Source organism: Pan paniscus, chromosome 5 (genome assembly GCF_029289425.2).
Source record: "Pan paniscus chromosome 5, NHGRI_mPanPan1-v2.0_pri, whole genome shotgun sequence".
Classification (NCBI taxonomy): domain Eukaryota; kingdom Metazoa; phylum Chordata; class Mammalia; order Primates; family Hominidae; genus Pan; species Pan paniscus.
In genome coordinates this window covers 119,615,205-119,633,824 of record NC_073254.2, presented here as the reverse complement: position 1 = coordinate 119,633,824, position 18,620 = coordinate 119,615,205, and the positions used below count along the sequence as shown (strand labels likewise).

At 41.1% G+C, this 18,620-nt stretch overlaps 1 protein-coding gene and 1 pseudogene across 3 annotated transcripts in view; both read right to left on the bottom strand.

The window, feature by feature from the left end:
* Window positions 1-498: 498 nt before the first annotated feature.
* Window positions 499-18,620, bottom strand: part of TSTD3 (thiosulfate sulfurtransferase like domain containing 3) — a 69,539-nt gene continuing 51,417 nt past the window's right edge. For all 3 annotated transcript variants that reach the window (XR_612844.5, XR_004672096.3, XM_063605414.1), the window contains one exon: window positions 499-2,467. The gene's annotated coding sequence lies outside the window, so the exon portion shown is untranslated. The remainder of the gene's footprint in view (window positions 2,468-18,620) is intronic.
* Window positions 10,823-11,567, bottom strand: LOC100988286 (small ribosomal subunit protein uS3-like; annotated as a pseudogene).

Below are 18,620 nucleotides of genomic sequence, written 5' to 3'. Positions count from 1 at the left end.
GAGGTTGAGCTGCTTTTTTTCAGAAGTGTGGTACCCTGTCTAGTGGGCCTCTTTGAACTTAGATTTTGGGTCTGTAAAGCTTTTCATTTGTTGTTGTTGTTTTTAAATCACGTTTTCTGAAGAATTCCATACATAGTCCCAATATTAGGAAGTAGGCCTAGCAGTTATTATTATTCTAATTTTTTTAATGAGCGTCAGATAAGTTACTTATCCAAAGCCGCATGGTTGATGAATAGAGGAGCCCTTGTTAGCATCTGGGTCTGATACTCAGCTCAGCGTTCTGCCCACCATTCCGCAACAGGAAAAAAAAATTTAAAACTTAACCAATAAATATCTATTGACGACCTATTAGCAGCTCAGCACAGTAGGAAGGCCTGTGGAAGTGTGCTATTTGCTGGTCCTTAATATGTTCAACGTTGACACATACCTGCTTTGTTCCTTCTTGGCACTATCAGTATAATATAGAAGTCATACACACTCTAGGCACACAGTCTGGAATTACTTCCTGGCTGCAGCATTCTACAGCCACACTTCATTTTATTGTGTTTCACAGATATTGTGCTGTTTACAATGGAAAGTGTGTGGCGACTCTGCATTGAGTACATCTATTGGTGCCATTTATCTGTTATGGTGATCTGCGATCAGTAATCTGTGGTGTTATTGTTGTAATTCTTTTGGGGTTCCATGAACCATATTTATATAAGTCAGCAAACATAATTGATAAATGTGTGTGTTCTGACTGCTCTACCGATTGGCAGTCCCCATCACTTCCCCTCTCCTCAGGCCTCCCTATTCCCTGAGACACAGCAGTGTTGAAATTAGGTCAGCTACACCCTACAATGGCCTCTAAGTGTAGGGTGAAAATTTAAAGTGTTCAAGTGAAAAGAAAAGTTGCAAGTCTCTCACTTTATATGAAAAGCTAGAAATGGTAAGCTTAGTGAGGAAGGCATGTGGAAAGACAAGACAGGCACAAAGCTTGGCCTCCTACACCAAACCATTAGCCAAGTTGTGAATGCAAAGGAAAAGTTCTTGAGGAAAACTAAAAGTGTTGTTCCTGTGACCATACAAGTGATAGGAAAGCAGAACAGCTTTATTACTGATGCAGAGAAAGTTTGAGTGGTCTGAATAGAAAATCATACTAGCCACAATATTCCCTTAAACCAAAGCTTATTCCAGAGCAAAGCGCTAACTCTCTTTAATTCTGTGAAGGGTGAGAGAGGTGAGGAAGCTGCAGAAGAAAAGTTTGAAGCTAGCAGAGGTTGGCTCATGAGATTTAAGGAAAGATGTGGTCTCCAAAACATAAAAGTACAAGGTGAAGCAGCAAGTGCTGATGCAGAAGCTGCAGCAAGCTAACCAGAAGATCTAGCTAAGATTGCTGATGAAGGTAGCTATACTTAACAATAGATTTTCTATGTAGGTGAAACAGACTTCTATTGGAAGAAGATGCCATCTAGGACATTCATAGCTAGAGATAAATCAATGCCTGGCTTCAAACTTTAAAGGAAAATCTTCTGGAAAGGATTCATCATTTGTCATAACTATTAAGAACGTTTGTGGGCTGGGTATGGTAGCTCACACCTGTAATCCCAGCACTTTGGGAGGCCAAGGTGGATGGATTGCTTGAGCACAGAAGTTTGAGACCAGCCTGGGCAAAATGGTGAAACCCCATCTCTACAAAAATTACAAACATCTGCTCGTCATGGTGGCATGCACCTGTAGTCCCAGCTACTCAGAGGCTGAGGTGGTAGGATCATTTGAGCCCAGGAGGTGGAGGTTGCAGTGAGCTGGGATTGTGCCACTGCACTCTAGCCTGAGCAATAGAGCAAGGCTCTGTCCCAAAAAAAAAAGAAAAAAAAAAAAGTTAAAGTGTTAAAAAAAATTTGTAACTCATGGGAAGAGGCTAAAATATCAACATGTTATTCACAGGAGTCTGGAAAAAGTTGATTCCAACCATCATATATCACTTTGAGGGGTGCAAGACTTCAGTAGAGGAAGCAAGTGCAGGTGTGGTGGAACTAGCAAGAGAACTAGAAGTGCAGCCTAAAAATGTGACTGAATTGCTGCAACTCATGATCAGACTTGAACAGATAAGGAGGTAACTCTTATAAATGCTCAAAGAAAGTGGTTTCTTGAGATGGAATCTATTCCTGGTGAAGATGCTGTGAACATTGTTTAAATGACAACAAAGGAATTACAATACTACATAAACTTAGTTGAAAAAGTATTGGCAAGGCCTGAGAGGACTGACTCCAATTTTGAAAGCAGTTCTACTGTGAGTAAAATGCTGTCAAACAGCATAGCATGCTACAGAAAAATGTTTTGTGAAAGGAAGAGTCCACTGATGCAGCAAGCTTCACGGTTGTCTCCTCTCTTTCTTTCTCTTTCTTTCTTTCTTTCTTTCTTTCTTTTTCTTTTCTTCTTTCTTTCTTTCTTTCAGAGAGAGATTTTAACACACCTCTCATAGTAACTGACAGAAAAAAGCAGACAAAAAGATCAGTAAGAATATAAAATATTTAACCACATAATTAACAAACTTGCTGTACCCACAAATGTATAATAATAAACTCATACCTTTCAAATCAGAACACTTCAGTAAGTTTACCATGAATAAAGCAAATCATAAGTTGTCTTAGTTTTTTAAAATTACCACAGCCACCCCAACCTTCAGCAACCACTACCCTGATCAGTCAGCAGCCATTAACATCGAGGCAGGACTCTCCACCAGCAAAAAGATTATGACCCACTGAAGGCTCAGGTGATCATTAGAATTTTTACCAGTAAGGTGTTTTTTGGCCGGGCATGGTGACTTACGCCTGTAAGCCCAGCACTTTGGGAGGCGAAGGTGAGTGGATCACCTGAGGTCAGGAGTTCAAGACCAGACTGGCCAACATGGTGAAATCCCATTTCTACTAAAAATACAAAAATTAGCTGGGTGTGGTGACACACACCTGTAATCCTAGCTACTTGGGAGGCTGAAGCATTAGAATTGCTTGAACCTGGGAAATGGAGGTTGCAGTGAGCTGAGATCATGCCACTGCATTCCAGCCTGGGTGATAGAGTGAGACTCTGTCTGAAAAATGAAGTTTTTTTGTTTGTTTTGTTTTTGTTTTTGGGTTTTTGTTTGTTTGTCTGTTTTGAGACAGAGTCTCACTCTGTTGCCAGGCTGGAGTGCAGTGGCGCAATCTTGGCTCACTGCAACCTCCGCCTCCCAAGTTCAAGCAATTCTCTTGCCTCAGCCTCCCGAGTAGCTGGGACTACAGACACCCGCCACCATGCCCGGCTAATTTTTGTATTTTTAGTAGAGATGGGGTTTCACTATGTTGGCCAGGATGGTCTCCATCTCTTGACCTCGTGATCTGCCTGCCTCAGACTCCCAAAGTGCTGGGATTACAGGCGTGAGCCACCTTGCCAGGCCAAAAGTATTTTTTGTTTAAGGTACATACATTGTTTTTTAGACATAATGCTATTCCATACTTAATAGACTACAATATACTGTAAGCATAACTTTTATGTGCACTGAGAAACCAAAACAAAATGTGTGGCTTGCTTTATTGCAATATTTGCTTTATTGTGGTGATGTGGGAATGAACCCACAATGTCTCCAAAGTGTGCTCATGCCTATGTGGACTTGGGCATGTTATTTCATCTTTCTCAGCCTAAGTTTTCTCATCCATAAAAAGAGCATCATAATAATACCTCCTTAATAGGCTTGTTAATAGGACCAAATAAAATGTGTGCATGTAACTGTTATTAAGTATGGTAACATTTCAGGTAGCTGAGTTAGATGTTTACTGCTAAGTTAGATTTTTACATAGGTAGATCAAGAATTTATTACCTAGGAGCTGAATAAGGATTTCTGTTTTTAATAATGTGCATTAAAAGACTAGTGAGATTAAATGTGTTTCTACTGGCTTTACAATTTGTGAGTAAAGGTAGCATTACATAAAATAAAATCCTAGATAAAAAGTGGTATCACTAGCTTACCAAATTCAAGTATTGTTTTTATCATAACTTGACTAAATCACAGCTTTCACGTTAAGGAAAACTTTTAAATTAGCACATCCAAGGCCCTGGCCATAGGAGCCTGATATTCTTCCCTCCAGTATTGTCACTAATTGTCTCTTCTTAAAGAAATAGTTCCTGTAAGACCATTTAAACTTTTAAACTTATGCTCAATATGCCTTGATTTCCCCCTCCTATCACATTACAAAAAGGGAGGAAAAAAACAAAGTATAACAGCTTTTTCTCCATTTTTATCTATTCCCATTTACACAGTGTTTTAATAATTCACGTAAAAATTATTTTCCAATTTCAATTGCGATTTTTTTTTTTTTTTGAGACAGAGTCTCGCTCTGATGCCAGGCTGACGTGCAGTGGCACGACCTTGGCTGACTACAACCTCCATCTCCCGGGTTCAGGCAATTCTCCTGCCTCAGTCTCCCGAGTAGCTGGGACTACAGGCGCCCGCCACCACGCCCAGCTAATTTTTTGTATTTTTTTTAGTAGAGATGGGTTTTCACCGTGTTACCCAGGATGGTCTCGATCTCTTGACCTCGTGATCCACCCATCTCGGCCTCTCAAAGTGCTAGGATTACAGGCATGAGCCACCGTGCCCGGCCCAAAAATGTTTCTAAGTTGCAATTTTTTTTTTTTTTTTTTTTTTTCTGAGACAGGATCTCGCTCTGTCACCCAGGCTGAAGTGCAGTGGTGCAATCATAGCTCACTGCAACGTCAAACTCCTGGACTCAAGGCACCCTCCTGCCTCAGACCTGAGTAGCTAAGTCTAGAGGTGTGTGCCACTGAGCCTGGCTAATTTATTTTTATTTTTATTTTATTTTATGTATTCATTCATTCATTCAAGACAGGGTGTCTCTCTCTCTCTATTGCCCAGGCTGGAGTGCAATGGTGCAATCTCGGCTCACTACAACCTCTGCCTTCAGGTTTCAAGCTATTCTCCCACCTCTGCCTCCCCAGTAGCTGGGACTGGCATGCACCTCCACACCTGGCTAATTTTTGTATGTTTTGGTAGAGATAGGGTTTCACCATGTTGCCCAGCCTTAATTTTTTTCTAGAGATGGGGTCTTGCTATGTTGCCCAGGCTAGTCTTGAACTGCTGGGCTCAAGCGATTCTCCTTCCTTGACCGCTCAAAGTGTGGGGATTACAGGCATGAGCCACTGCATCCAGTCTAAATTGCAAATTTAAAGAGATTATGTCATTTTCTCCTTTTCAGCACTTTAAATGTCTTTGAAGATCAGTGCTTCTTGGTTAGTACAAAGAACAAATGTATATTTAAAAATTTTTAATAAAAAACTAAACATCTGGCCAGGCATGGTGGCTCACACCTGCAATCCCAGCACTTTGGAACGTCGAGGCAGGCAGATCACCTGAGGTCAGGAGTTCAAGACCAGCCTGACCAACATGGAGAAACCCTGTCTCTACTAAAAACACAAAATTAGCCAGGCGTGGTGGTGCGTGCCTATAATCCCAGCTACTTGGGAATTGAGGCAGGAGAATCGTTTGAACCGGGGAGGCAGAGGTTGCGGTGAGCCGAGATCATGCCATTGCACTCTATCTAGCCTGGGCAATAAGAGCGAAACTCCGTCTCAAAAATAATAATAATAATAATAAACCGAACGTCTTTGAACAGAAAAGTTTGGGAGCTGTTTCTTCAAAGAATATATAAAAACTATAACAATGTTCCCTGATTTCAAGTCACTTTCAGATAAGTTTTGTTCTAAATCCTGATAAGTGGAACAAATAAAGTAAGCATAGCCTACTGTGACGGAAGTGTTAAGCTGAGCGTCTGTCTTGACAACACTGGAAGTTATTTTGGTGACTTCTCAAAGCAAGTGGGATTTCAGTTAGAATTTCTATCAGATGGACCGTTTTTCCCCTCCCTGGGACACCCTGTGCTTGTAGTCCCACAGAATTTGTTGTACTCCTTCTTCTTTTTCTATGTCAATTAGAACGCCAACAGAGTTTTTAAACAATAAAGAGATTTATTTTCACCTTAAAAAAGTCCGAGCAGGACAGTGACCATGGAAGTTGGAATCCACTAAGGAGTGTGTAACAACCCACCTGCCAAATCAACTAAAAAAAAAAATCCAGATATAGGCACTTGAGAGGTTGTTTAATTCAATGGTTCCTCAACATTGTCACCATGAACTAATTTTTTTCATGCCCTTTGGTTCTGTCATCCTCAGCCTTGTCTTCACAGTCATAGCACATCTGCCACACAACAGTGATCACATACAGCAGTTTCTCAACTTTGGAAGTTGGTATTTGGGGCTGAATCATTCATTGTTATGGGGGGCTGTCCTGTGCGTTGTGGAATGTTTAGCAGCATCCCTGTTTTCTACCCAGTAGATGCCCATAGCACTCTCCCCACAGTTACAACAAGCAAAAGTGTCTTCACTCTTCAGTCACTGCCAAAAGTCCCATGGGGAGCGGGGGTAAAATCATCCCCAGAACTGCTCACTATAGATACAACAGTCAGTAGCAGAAAACAGATTGATTTTTTTTTCCTCCAAATACTTTAGTTTATGACCTCGCTCAGAAGTTCTCAGCAGACTTCCCTTCCATGGCATTGGCTAGAATTGTCACTTGCTCATGCCTAAACCAACCACATACAAGGTAAATGAGAATCAATGCAGCCCTCAGACTCAGGTAAGTGAGATGCTGTACCAACCCACACCTCAGCATCTTTGGAGTATACACACACACACACACACACACACACACAAATATATATATACACACACACATACATACACACAGACACACATATATACATATATGTATATATACATACATACACACATATATACATACACACACATATGTATATATAAAAAATTTATTTTTGAGACAGAGTCTCACTCTGTCACCCAGGCTGGAGTGCAGTGGCATGATCCCAGTTCACTGCCATCTCTGCCTCCCAGGTTCAAGTGATTCTAGTGCCTCAGCCTCCCAAAGTAGCTGGGATTACAGGCACATGCCACCACACCTACCTAATTTTGTATTTTTAGTAGAGAGTATTTTTAGTACTTTTAGTTTCACCATGTTGGCCAGGCTGGTCTCAAACTCCTGACCTCAAGTGATCTCCCCACCTCAGTCTCCCGAAGTGCTGGGATTACAGGCATAAGCCACCGCACCTGGCCTGGAGTATATTTTTAAAGTAAGCTTTGTATTAGGCCATTCTTGTGTTGCTATAAAGAAATACCTGAGACTGAGCAATTTATTTTTAAAAAACAGGTTTAACTGGCTCACAGTTCCACAGGCTGTACAGAATAGGCATCTCTTGGCTTCTGGGGAGGCCTCGGGGAGATTTTACTCATGGCAGAAGGTGGAGCAGAAGCTTGCACATCACATAGCAGGAGCAGGAGCAAGAGGTGGAGGCTGGAGGGCCACACTTTACAACAAACAGATCTCATCAGAACTCATTCACTATCATGAGGACAGCACCAAGCCAAGACAGATCCTCCCCCGACCCAAACACCTCCCACCAGGCCCCACCTCCAACAGTGAAGATTAGATTTCAACATGAGATTTGGGCAGGGACAAACATCCAAACTATATCAAACCTTTTATTTTGGAATAATTTAATTTAAATTTACAGAAAAGTTATAAAGATAGCACAGAGAGTGCCTATATGTCTCTTACCCAGTTTCCCCTAATATTAACATCTTAACATAACTATAGCACATTTGTTAAAATTGAGAGACTGTTATTGCTTCATGACTATTAATCAATTTTCACAGTTTATTCAAATTTCACCAATTTTTCCTACTATGCCTTTTTTCTGTTCCAGGATCCCACACAGGATACCACATTACATTTAGCCATTAAGTCTCCTTATTCCCCTCTGGTCTGTGACAGTTTCTCAGTCTTTATTTGTTTTTGATGACCTGGATATTTTTGAATAGTGCTGGTCAGATGTTTTGTATAATGTCCCTAAATTTGGGTTTGTCTGATGATTTTTTTTTTTTTCTCATGACTAGTTGTAGGGTTACAGACTTTTAAGAGGAAGACCACAGAGGTAAAGGTAGAGTTCTCTCCTTATCACATCATGTCAGGAATACATACTACCAACACGACTTATCAGTGTTGATGCTAACCTTGATCGCTTTGTTCAGGTAGTGTGTGCCAGGTGTCTCTGCTGTAAAGTTACTATGTTTTCCCTTTACATAATCTATTGTTTGGAAGCAAGACACTAAATTCAGCCCATACTCAAGGGGTGAAGCTTTAAGTTCCATCTCTGGAGGGGAAACTGTCTACATGTATTATTTGGAATTCTTTAGTAAGGAAGATTTATCTTTTACCCATTTATTTATTTACTTAATCATATACTTACATATGTATGTCAGCATAGATCCAGGTATATTTATTTTATTATTTGGGTTAAAATACTGTACTGTTTGGTTGTTATGGATGGTTAATTTTAGAAGTCAACTTGATTAGGCTAAGTATGCCCAGGTAACTGGTAGAACATTATTTCTAGGTGTGGCTATGAAGTTTTTTCTCCTGGAAGAGAAAAAGGACATAGTAGGAAGAGATTTGAATCAGTTGACTGAGTAAAGAAGATAGCCCTCACCAATGTGGTGGGCATCATCCAAACTGTTGCATGATTAAACAGAACAAAAAGACAGAGGAAGGGTCAATTCACTCTCTCTTCTGGAGTCTGGACATCCATCTTATCTTCTGCCCTTGGACATCAGTGCTCCTGGTTGTCAAGCCCTCAGGCTTGGACTGGAACTACACCACTGGCTTTTCTGGATCTCCAGCTTGAAGATGGCAGGCTGTGGGATTTCTTGGCTTCTATAATCAAGTATGCCAATTATATATATAATCTCCTATTGGTTCTGCTTCTCTGGAGAACCCTGATTAATATAGTTGTTGCTCATTATCATGTGGTTGTTCCCATTATCATTTCAATGTCTTGATGTATATTCTTCCACTTATTTCTTCTTGCTTAGATATAAATAAGTACACAGGCATATAAATATGTTTGTATGTGTATTTATTCTATAGAAGAAATTTGGTCTGGAAGTCAAGTCTGAAAGGGATGATTGTTTTAGAAGCACCCTCAAGTAAGTCTAAAGCACAGTCAAGATTAAGGACCACCAACCATCCTAAGCCAATTATGGTTGTTCTCATCAGGGCTGTCCCTAGTTTTGTGGGGCCCTAGACACTTTTTTTTTTTGGTATGAAACCTCTATCTATATAAACAAAGGAAATAAGGAGAGAATGAAGTAGAATGGAATTAAAGCTGAAAGTTCATGTTAAAGAGAAAAACTAAGAGCATACAAACTAAAGTTACAACGCAGAGACTATGAAGCAGACAGAAAATACACAGAATGGGGAAATAGTATAGGCCAGTTGGAACAGGAAAACAAGAAACACACAAAAAGAAGTGTATCTCAATTCCAGACAGTTTTCTAGTTACAATTCTAGCGCCAATCCACATTTCTTTTTTTAATGAACTGTAAATTTATGGAAGTAACTTTGCAACCAAAAAAGTTCAATTATAGTATGTAGATGTGAAAAAAATGAATAAAAACAAAGAAGAGAATTGGCCAATGCTGCAGGGATAAATAACATAATGAAAGAAGTTAGGGGAGTATCCAGTTTATAGCCAGAAAGTGAGATCCATTCTGAGCTTTAGTTTGAAAAGTACATCAAAATCAATCATTTCAGAAGACCACTAGACAAATAGACTTCCCCAGAGTTTGCAGATCTGGTCTTTATTTTTGCAGACTCAGAAACATGAGCTGCCAGATTACGAAGTCTAGTCTATCTCTTGGGTGTAAATACATTGATCAAGCTCATAGAAACTCATACATTAAAAACCCAACCAGGTGCAGTGGCTCATACCCATAAATCCCAACACTTTTGGAGGCTGAGACAGGAGGATCACTTGAACCCAGGAGTTTGAGACCAGCCTGGGCAACATAGTGAGACCCCATCTGTGGAAAAAAAAACCTGCAAAAAACCTAATATATAATCTGTCATGAGATTAGAGTTAAAAAAAAAAGAAAAAACAATACAAATTAATTGATTTATAAAGATAATTGCCAATTGACTAAATACTTTTTTACTGCTCATAGCATTATATTTCCATAGGCAAATTAATGTGGGAAACCAAATTATTATTGAAAGATTGCTTCATAAGTACAAAATTAGATCAATAGAAGTTGGTTGAAGTTAGTGCTATCAAGTTATAACAATCTGATACATCAACTTGTACCCTAAGAACATACTTGCTGAAGAGCCTAGATACTTAAGTCTGTGGGCCAGAGCTGATTAACAATCTGAAGACGCTGTAGCAGTCAAAATAATAGTCTCCAAAGATGTCCTCATCTGAATCCCCAGAACCTGTGAATATGTTATGTTACATGGCAGGGAGGAATTAAGGTTGCAGATGGAATTTAGGTTGCTAGTGAGCTGAATTTAAAATAAGAAAATTATCCCAGATTATCCAGGTAGGCCCAGGGTAGTAATCACAAGGGTACTTTAAATGTGGAAGAAGAAGGTACAATTTAGAGTGACACAACATGAGAAAGACTCAACTGGCCATGGCTGGTTTTGAAGATGAAGGGAGCCATGAGCCAAGAAATGTGGGAACCTCTAGAAACTGGAAAAGGCAGGAATACAGATTATCCTCTAGATTCTTTAGAGAGGAATAGAGCCCTGCTGACATCTTAATTTTAGCATAGTGAGATGCATCTATGACTTTAGGACTTTTTTCTTTGTACAAGATTTTATTAAAGTTATTTACAGAACAACATCCAGACTCCAGACACAGCTGCTAAGTAGACCCTGCTATGCTGTGGGGACTGGCTGGGACATGGCAGGTGGCTCTGGCTTCCTACCCTTCTGTTCTGAGATGGGAGTGGTGGAGAGTATCTCATCTTTGGGTTCCACGAACCCAAAGATGGGTCCCCTGCCCCTGGTCGGGCAGGGACTTCCTAGGGCTAATCTTACCAGCTGGTTCCCAGGGAAGCATGACCTTCACCTTGATGCCCAGCACACCCTGTTGGAGCAGCACATGGTGCACAGCGGTGTCAACATAGTATTAACAGGGTCCCAGCTGTGGATCATCAGGCCATTCACAAACTTCATGGATTTAGCCCTCTGTCCTCAGAGTTTCCTGGACACAATGACCTTGAAGCCTTTAGCCCCACACTCCATGATGAACCACAGCACACCATAGCAGGCCTTCTGCACAGCAAGCCCTCCTAGGGGTTTGTAACACAGAGACTCTGCCTGGACAATGGCACATATCTCTTGTAGACACCTTTTCAGCATAAAGCTCTACTTTACCCTCTGAAAAGCCAAACCTCTTCTGAACTACAGCAGTCAATTCCCAAATATGCCAGCCCTTCTCACCAAGAACATTCTGTGTTCTGGTGGCTAAGGTAAAGATTTCTGTCCTAGCTGGTGTAACTCAGACCTCAACTCCAGAGTAGCTATCTTCAGCCAGCTCCTGAATGAGAACTTCATTCAGTTCAGCTTTGAAGATACCATCAATGACAAACTTCCTCTTCTTGGAAAACTGCACCACCATCTTGCTGTGGCACACCAGTGAAAGGAAAGGATGACATTTAGGATTTCTGACCTCCAGAACTGTAAAATAAGGTAATTTGTTATAGCAACAATGGGAAATGAACACAGACACCCTGCCAAAATTTGATCTTTCTGACCTTTATTTATGGATTCCATAAATTTTCCTTTCACCATCTTTTAAAGCAAACTAATATAATAACTTGGTGTATACTTTTAGTTACATCACAATTGAGACAGGCTTCCCCAGCTGGATAACCTTGATTGGTGTTCACCAATTATTTGGACACTTCTTGTTCTGGCAAATCTTGTATGCAGGCCATTTCTTGATCCTGGGAATCTCCAGACAATAGGATTGAAGAGATCTGGCTCTAAGATTTCTTATTAATACATTTTGTTCTCTCAAAGGCCATTCTAGACTAACCAAAAATGAAAGGTGAATTCTGGAATCACTCCAAATGTCTGGGGACACCAAATCTAGGAGTGTACAGGGCAGAACAAATATCTAATGGCATGAGTAAGCTGGCATATTGTAACCCAACATATTTGATTATTGTTCCCTGCAGAATACAACTGCATTACAGTGTCAAAGGCTTGTCTTAAAAGACAGAGCATGTTCCTCCTTGTATGAAGCTAGACACAAAGAGAGCTTCCTCATCTCTGAAAACAGAGTTCTTTATCGTCCATGTTATAGAGTCCAGATTTGTTCTAAATTTAAAAAAAGCTAACAGTTATTGAGTTTTTACTATGTATCAGGCACTGCTCTAATTTCATTTAAGTTCATTTAAACTTCACCACAACCCTATGACTTACCAACAATTATCCCTGTTTTACAGATGAAGAAACAGACTCAGAGTGACTAAGTAGTTTGACCAGGGTTAGACAACTGGTAAGCAGCAGAGCTATTATTTGAACCTCATCGGTCTAGAGACTGAGTTCTTAACTAATACACTTTATACTACAGTTTGAATATGTCTCTCAAAGTTTACATGTTGAAAACTTGATCTCCAATGTCATGATGTTGAGAGGTGGAGCCTAACGAGAAGTGATTAGGCTATGAGGCCTCTGCCCTCATGAATGGATTAATGCTGTTATCCTGGGAATGGGTTCCTTATAAAATGATGAGTTTGGCCCCGTCTTGCTCTCTCTCTCTCTGTCTTTCTCTCTCTCTCTCTCACCTTCTCTTTGTCCTTCTGCCATGGGATGATGTAGCAAGAAGGCCCTCACCAGATGCCAGCCCCTCAATCTTGGACTTCCCAGCCTCAAGAACCCATGAGCTAATACATTTCTGTTCATCATGTGAAAGTTGTCAAGATCAAAATGGAGTCACTTGGGTTAAAAAATAAAAATAAAAAATAGAGCCTCAAAGGGCCATGAAGGAAGGGTTCTTACAAATAAATGCCTGGTAACAAAAACTATCACAAAAGATGCTGCAAAAACCATAACATTGCACAAACACCACAGCAACCTTGCACACAAAACAGTATTTCTGTGAGGATATCTGCCCAGCAACTGCCTATCTAACCTTGGACTGGTGTCACCTTTGTAATTGATCCTTGTAGCCATGGCTAACTTATCTCAAAACAATTATGTAATCCTTTTCATTTTTTCTTTAAAACCCTTTGTGTTCCTTCACCTCCCTAAATACCCATGTAGTTTACTAAGGGTGCACATACTCCTATTGCAATGCCCTATTCCTAAATAAAGATAATTTTCTTTTAGAGAGCCTCTCTCTGTTATCTTGGTTGACAATTATAAATTACCCAGTCTGTGCTATTCTCTTATAGCACAAAACAAAGACACTTTTCCATAATTTAGACGTGTATTCATCTTCAACAAATACAGGTATACCAGAACAAAAATAAAGGGAGGTACAGGCGATGACTACATAAAGAAGAGGATGTTTTTCACAATAAGGACTATTAATAACAAAGCAAAGTAATTATGATAATAATTTAATTAAAAATGAGAGGATTATCTCCAATAATTGTGTTTGAGAAGAAAAACTTGTACTACAAACTTAGAATAATGTGCTTATAGCGGTTTCATCATAGTAGTTCTGTTGAAGCTGTCTAGTTGGATAAAAAAGTTATTGCACTGTGAATCAGAAGAATCGGATTCCAGGTATTCTTGCCGCTATTTAACTAAGTGAGCTTGATAAAGCCACTAACCTTCTAGCTCCTAGTTTACCAGAAATAGTATTCTTGCTGCTGGAGAAAGCACTGTAAGAAGAAAAAGGATAAATGCTTTCTTGTCACAGGAGATTGAACACTAGCATCAAGAATTTATTAACATTTTAAAATACTAAAAGAGTATAATTGGATTGTTTGTAACACAAAGGATAAATGCTTGAGATGATGGATACCCATTTACCCTGATGTGATTATTACTCATTGCATGCCTGTATCAAAATAGCTCATGTACCCCCATAAATATACACACCTACTATGTATCCACAAAAATGAAAAATAAAAAATTTTTTAAAAAGAATTTATTGAACACATCCCATTTGAAAAGCACAAGGTAAGTTGAAAATTGGAAGGGACAACATTAATTTATTTCATCAAGTTTAAATTAGTGGGTAGTGAGGTCTGAAAAACAATACTCCTAAAATTATAAAGAAAAGTTTAAAAAATCATCAGCGAAAAAAGGCAAATCTACTAGATAGCTCATGATCTTTTTGCATCCAGGTAAGCTGGGATATCTATGTATTTTAACAGCTTTTGTAAATTTATCTATTCCACTAGAGATATCCTTAAATGAAGTTAGCTTTTGGTTCAAGTCAATTTAACTCAACCTACATTTATAGAATGACCTCAAAAGCAATTTACTCTGAAACTAAGGAAGCCTAAGCTCCAGGCCTGTCACTTGCACTGGGATGAGCACTGGGAGCTGCTGGGCATTTGGTGGAAGCAGAAACCAGGTCACAAACAGGAAGAGGTTCTATGTAGCACTTATGGTAAATTGCCTAAAAGAGTTCACAGAGGGAAAGGACCTGAATTTCCGCAGCTCTAGTAAGTTGTTGCGGCTCTTTTTGCATTCTAAATGTAGTACTCACTTTTCAACATAATTTTGTATCCGTAATGTTATATCAAAGCACATCCCCCAAATTCTATAAGAGATTTATACAAAGATGAAGGATCTCACTGTTTTGTAGGAAGAAGAGTGCAGAATTAGGTATAAAACAAAATTGCGGGGCACGGTGGCTCATGCCTATAATCCCAGCACTTTGGGAGGCTGAGGTGTGTGGATTATCTGAGGTCAGGAGTTTGCGACCAGCCTGACCAACATGGTGAAACCCCATCTCTACTAAAAATACAAAAAAAAAAAAAAAAAATTAGCTGGGCATGGTGGCAGGCACCTGTAATCCCAGCTACTTGGGAGGCTAAGGCAGGAGAATCGCCTGAAGCCATTGCACTCCAACCTGGGTGACAGAGCAAGACTCTGCCTCAAAAAAAAAAAAAAAAAAAAAAATTGCTAGTCCAGTAATAGCAACAAAGTATAATAGGATCGCTTAGAATAAAACATTAGTAATACTAATTCATTGCAGTATCCTTATCTTCTGGATGATGCCAGTTTCACAAAAACAAACAAACAAAACAAACCCTGAGAGAGTTGAAGAAATCCTGAATCTGTGAAATAGCCCATGGCCTGGAGTTTCTTAAGGTAGTGCCTTTTAAATATAAATATAAAGATAAATATATATATATATATATTTTTTTTTGAGATGGAGTCTCACTCTGTCGCCCAGGCTGGAGTGCAATGGCTCGATCTCAGCTCACTGCAAGCTCCGCCTCCTGGGTTCATGCCATTCTCCTGCCTCAGCCTCCCGAGTAGCTGGGACTACAGGCGCCTGCCACCACGCCCGGCTAATTTTTTGTGTTTTTAGTGGAGACGGGGTTTCACCGTGTTAGCCAGGATGGTCTCGAGCTCTTGACCTCGTGATCCGCCCACCTCAGCCTCCCAAAGTGCTGGGATTACAGGCCTGAGCCACCGCGCCCTGCCAATATTTTCTATTGTGATCTGTAGTGTAACAGACAGTAGTGTTCATGAAGTATACTACACACTCGTTTACATTTCTCAGCTTTCTTTTTTTTTTTTTTTTTTGAGACAGAGTCTCACTCCGACACCCAGGCTGGAGTGCAGTGGCGCGATCTTGGCTCACTGCAACCTCCGCCTCCCAGGTTCAAGCGATTCTCCTGCCTCAGCCTCCCAAGTAGCTAGGATTACAAGCATGTGCCACCATGCCCGGCTAATTTTTGTATTTTAGTGGAGACGGGTTTTCACCATGCTGGCCATGATGGTCTGATCTCCTGACCTCGTGATCCGCCTGTCTTGGCCTCCCAAAGTGCTGGGAGTACAGGCGTGAGCCACCGTGCCTGGCCTCAGCTTTCTTCACAGTTAAAAATTGGAGGCATGTGTCTATTCTGGTCAATGGCCCATGAGAGAAAGTGATTGGGTTGTTTCTGTTTCAAGGCTCTTAACCCTGGGTAAGAGTTAGTATGAGTCCTCTGTGCTCTCTCTAGAAAGATTTTAAACCTAGAAGTAAAGACCATCAAAATGGAGTAATTGAAGGATATATAAATATTACATTCTTGAAAATCTGGAAGACAACCACCAAGGAGAGCAAGCCGACTTTATGGGACTTTATGGGAGTGACGTATGACATGTAAAATACTTTGATGTTAAGCTATGCTGATTAGGGGTGGGGGTGGGGAGGTGTTACCACAATTTCACCTAGTGTAGCTTATCCAGACTAATTCATTCTTTTTTCTTTTTCTTTGTGGATTTGGAGTCTCACTCTGTTGTCCAGGCTGGAGTGCAGTGGCACAATCTCTGCCCACCGCAACCTCTGCCTCCTGGGTTCAAGCAATTCTTGTGCTGCAGCCTCCCGAGTAGCTGGGACTACAGGTGCGTGCCACCACACTCAGCTAATTTTTGTATTTTTAGTAGAGACAGGGTTTCACCATGTTGGCTAGGCTGGTCTCAAACTCCTGACCTCAAGTGATCTGCCCATTTCAGCATCCCAAGGTGCTGGGATTACAGGCGTGAGCCACCGCACCTGTTGCAGACTAATTCTCACATACAAATAAATGCATTTCACATCTTGACTGTGTGTGTATATGTGTGTTTGTGTATGTATATACACACATATATAACTTAACCAAATTTAAATATAATATCCTTGCTATTTCTGATTTACCTAGTATTTTCTGTTCTATTTAGGAAAATGATTATACTTAATTTTACCACACCCTAATTGGTCTCCACCTACAATGTGAAAAATACTGTCTTAAGTTGCCTCAGATGCTGACTGTCTATAAACAAGTTTCTGGCATGTCCAATTATTTAGAAAAATAATTATAAGTTTTACAATAAATGCATTGCTACAATGAAAATGAAATGGAAAACACAAAATATTTCGTCTTGTAAAATTAAATTATGGCTTTTGCAGTGTGTTTCTATTTGGTGCATACATGTACATACATGTGCATACATATATGCATGAATATTTTTAGATGTTCTGCAAAACTGTTGGTTCCGCTGCTCCGTAAGTTTGCACTTTATCACTCCAAAATAACTCCATTAAGGTCACGGCCGAGATCTCGCCACTGCACTCCAGCCTGGGCGACAGAGCGAGACTCCGTCTCAAAAAAAAAAAAAAAATCGCAGCCGGGCACGGTTGCTCACGCCTGTAATCCCAGCACTTTGGGAGGCCGAGGTGGGCGGATCACGAGGTCAGGAAATCGAGACCATCCTGGCCAACATGGTGAAACCCTGTCTCTACTAAAAATACAAAAATTAGCTGGGCGTGGTGGTGTGAGCCTGTAGTCCCAGCTACTTGGGAGGCTGAGGCAGGAGAATCGCTTGAACCTGGGAGGCAGAGGTTGCAATGAGCCTAGATAGCGCCACTGCACTCCAACCTGGGCGACAGAGCAAGACTCCGTCTCAAAAAAAAAAAAAAAAAAAAAATCGCCTGATCCAGGCCGGGCCTGGTAGCCCACGCCTGTTAATCCCAGCATTTTGGGAGGCTGAGGCTGACGGATCACCTGAGGTTAGGAGTTCCAGACCAGCCTAGCGAAATCCCCTCTCCACTAAAAATCCAAAGATTAGACGGACGTGGTGGCACGCGCCTGTAATCCCTGTAATCCCAGCTACCTGGGAGGCTGAGGCAGCAGAATCATTTGAACTGGAAAGGCAGAGGTTGCTGTGAGCCGAGATTGTGCCACTGCATTCCATCCTGGGTGACAGATCCAGACTCCGTCTCAAAAGTAAAAAACAGGCGGGGTGCGGTGGTTTACGCCTGTAATCCCAGCACTTTGGGAAGTTGAGAAGGGCGGATCACGAGGTCAGGAGTTTGAGACTATCCTGGCCAATATGGTGAAACCCTATCTCTACTAAAAATACAAAAATTAGCTGGGCGTGGTGGTGCGCGCCTGCAGTCCCAGTTACTCGGGAGGCTGAGGCAGGAGAATCGCTTGAACTCCTGGAGGCGGAGCTTGCAGTGAGCCGGGATCGTGCCACTGCACTCCAGCCTGGAGACAGAGCAAGACTCCGTCTCAAAATAAATAAATAAATAAATAAATAAAGTAAAAAAAAAAAGGAACACTTGATCCCTGAGAACAAAGTCATCTTCATTTATTTCTCTTTCCAATCACAGGAAAAATAAGTCACAAAACCTTATACTTTATTACAATGCCATTGTTCTGTTTTTGAAGTCCTGGAAGAGGTAATAACAGAACCCCGTATCTGAGCCACTTCGCCTAGGTTAGACCCGCTCAGCAACTCCCGTGCTGAAGACAGGAGACCCAGCGGCGTGGGCCCCCGGCCAGAATCCTCAAGACGCTCTCGCGAGAGCCTTCCAACCGCCGCGAGCTCTCGTGAGCACTAGTTCTCTTCAATCTCAGCACCTCCAAGGGTCAGCACCTCCCCTCCGGCTCCCTCCGCTACCGCGGGCCGGAACTTTTGTCGATAGGAACGGGTTTGCACAGTTGAGTGTTGTCGGCCGGCGTGAAGGAGACTACGGGGCCATCCTCTTCCTTTCGCCGTCGCCGCC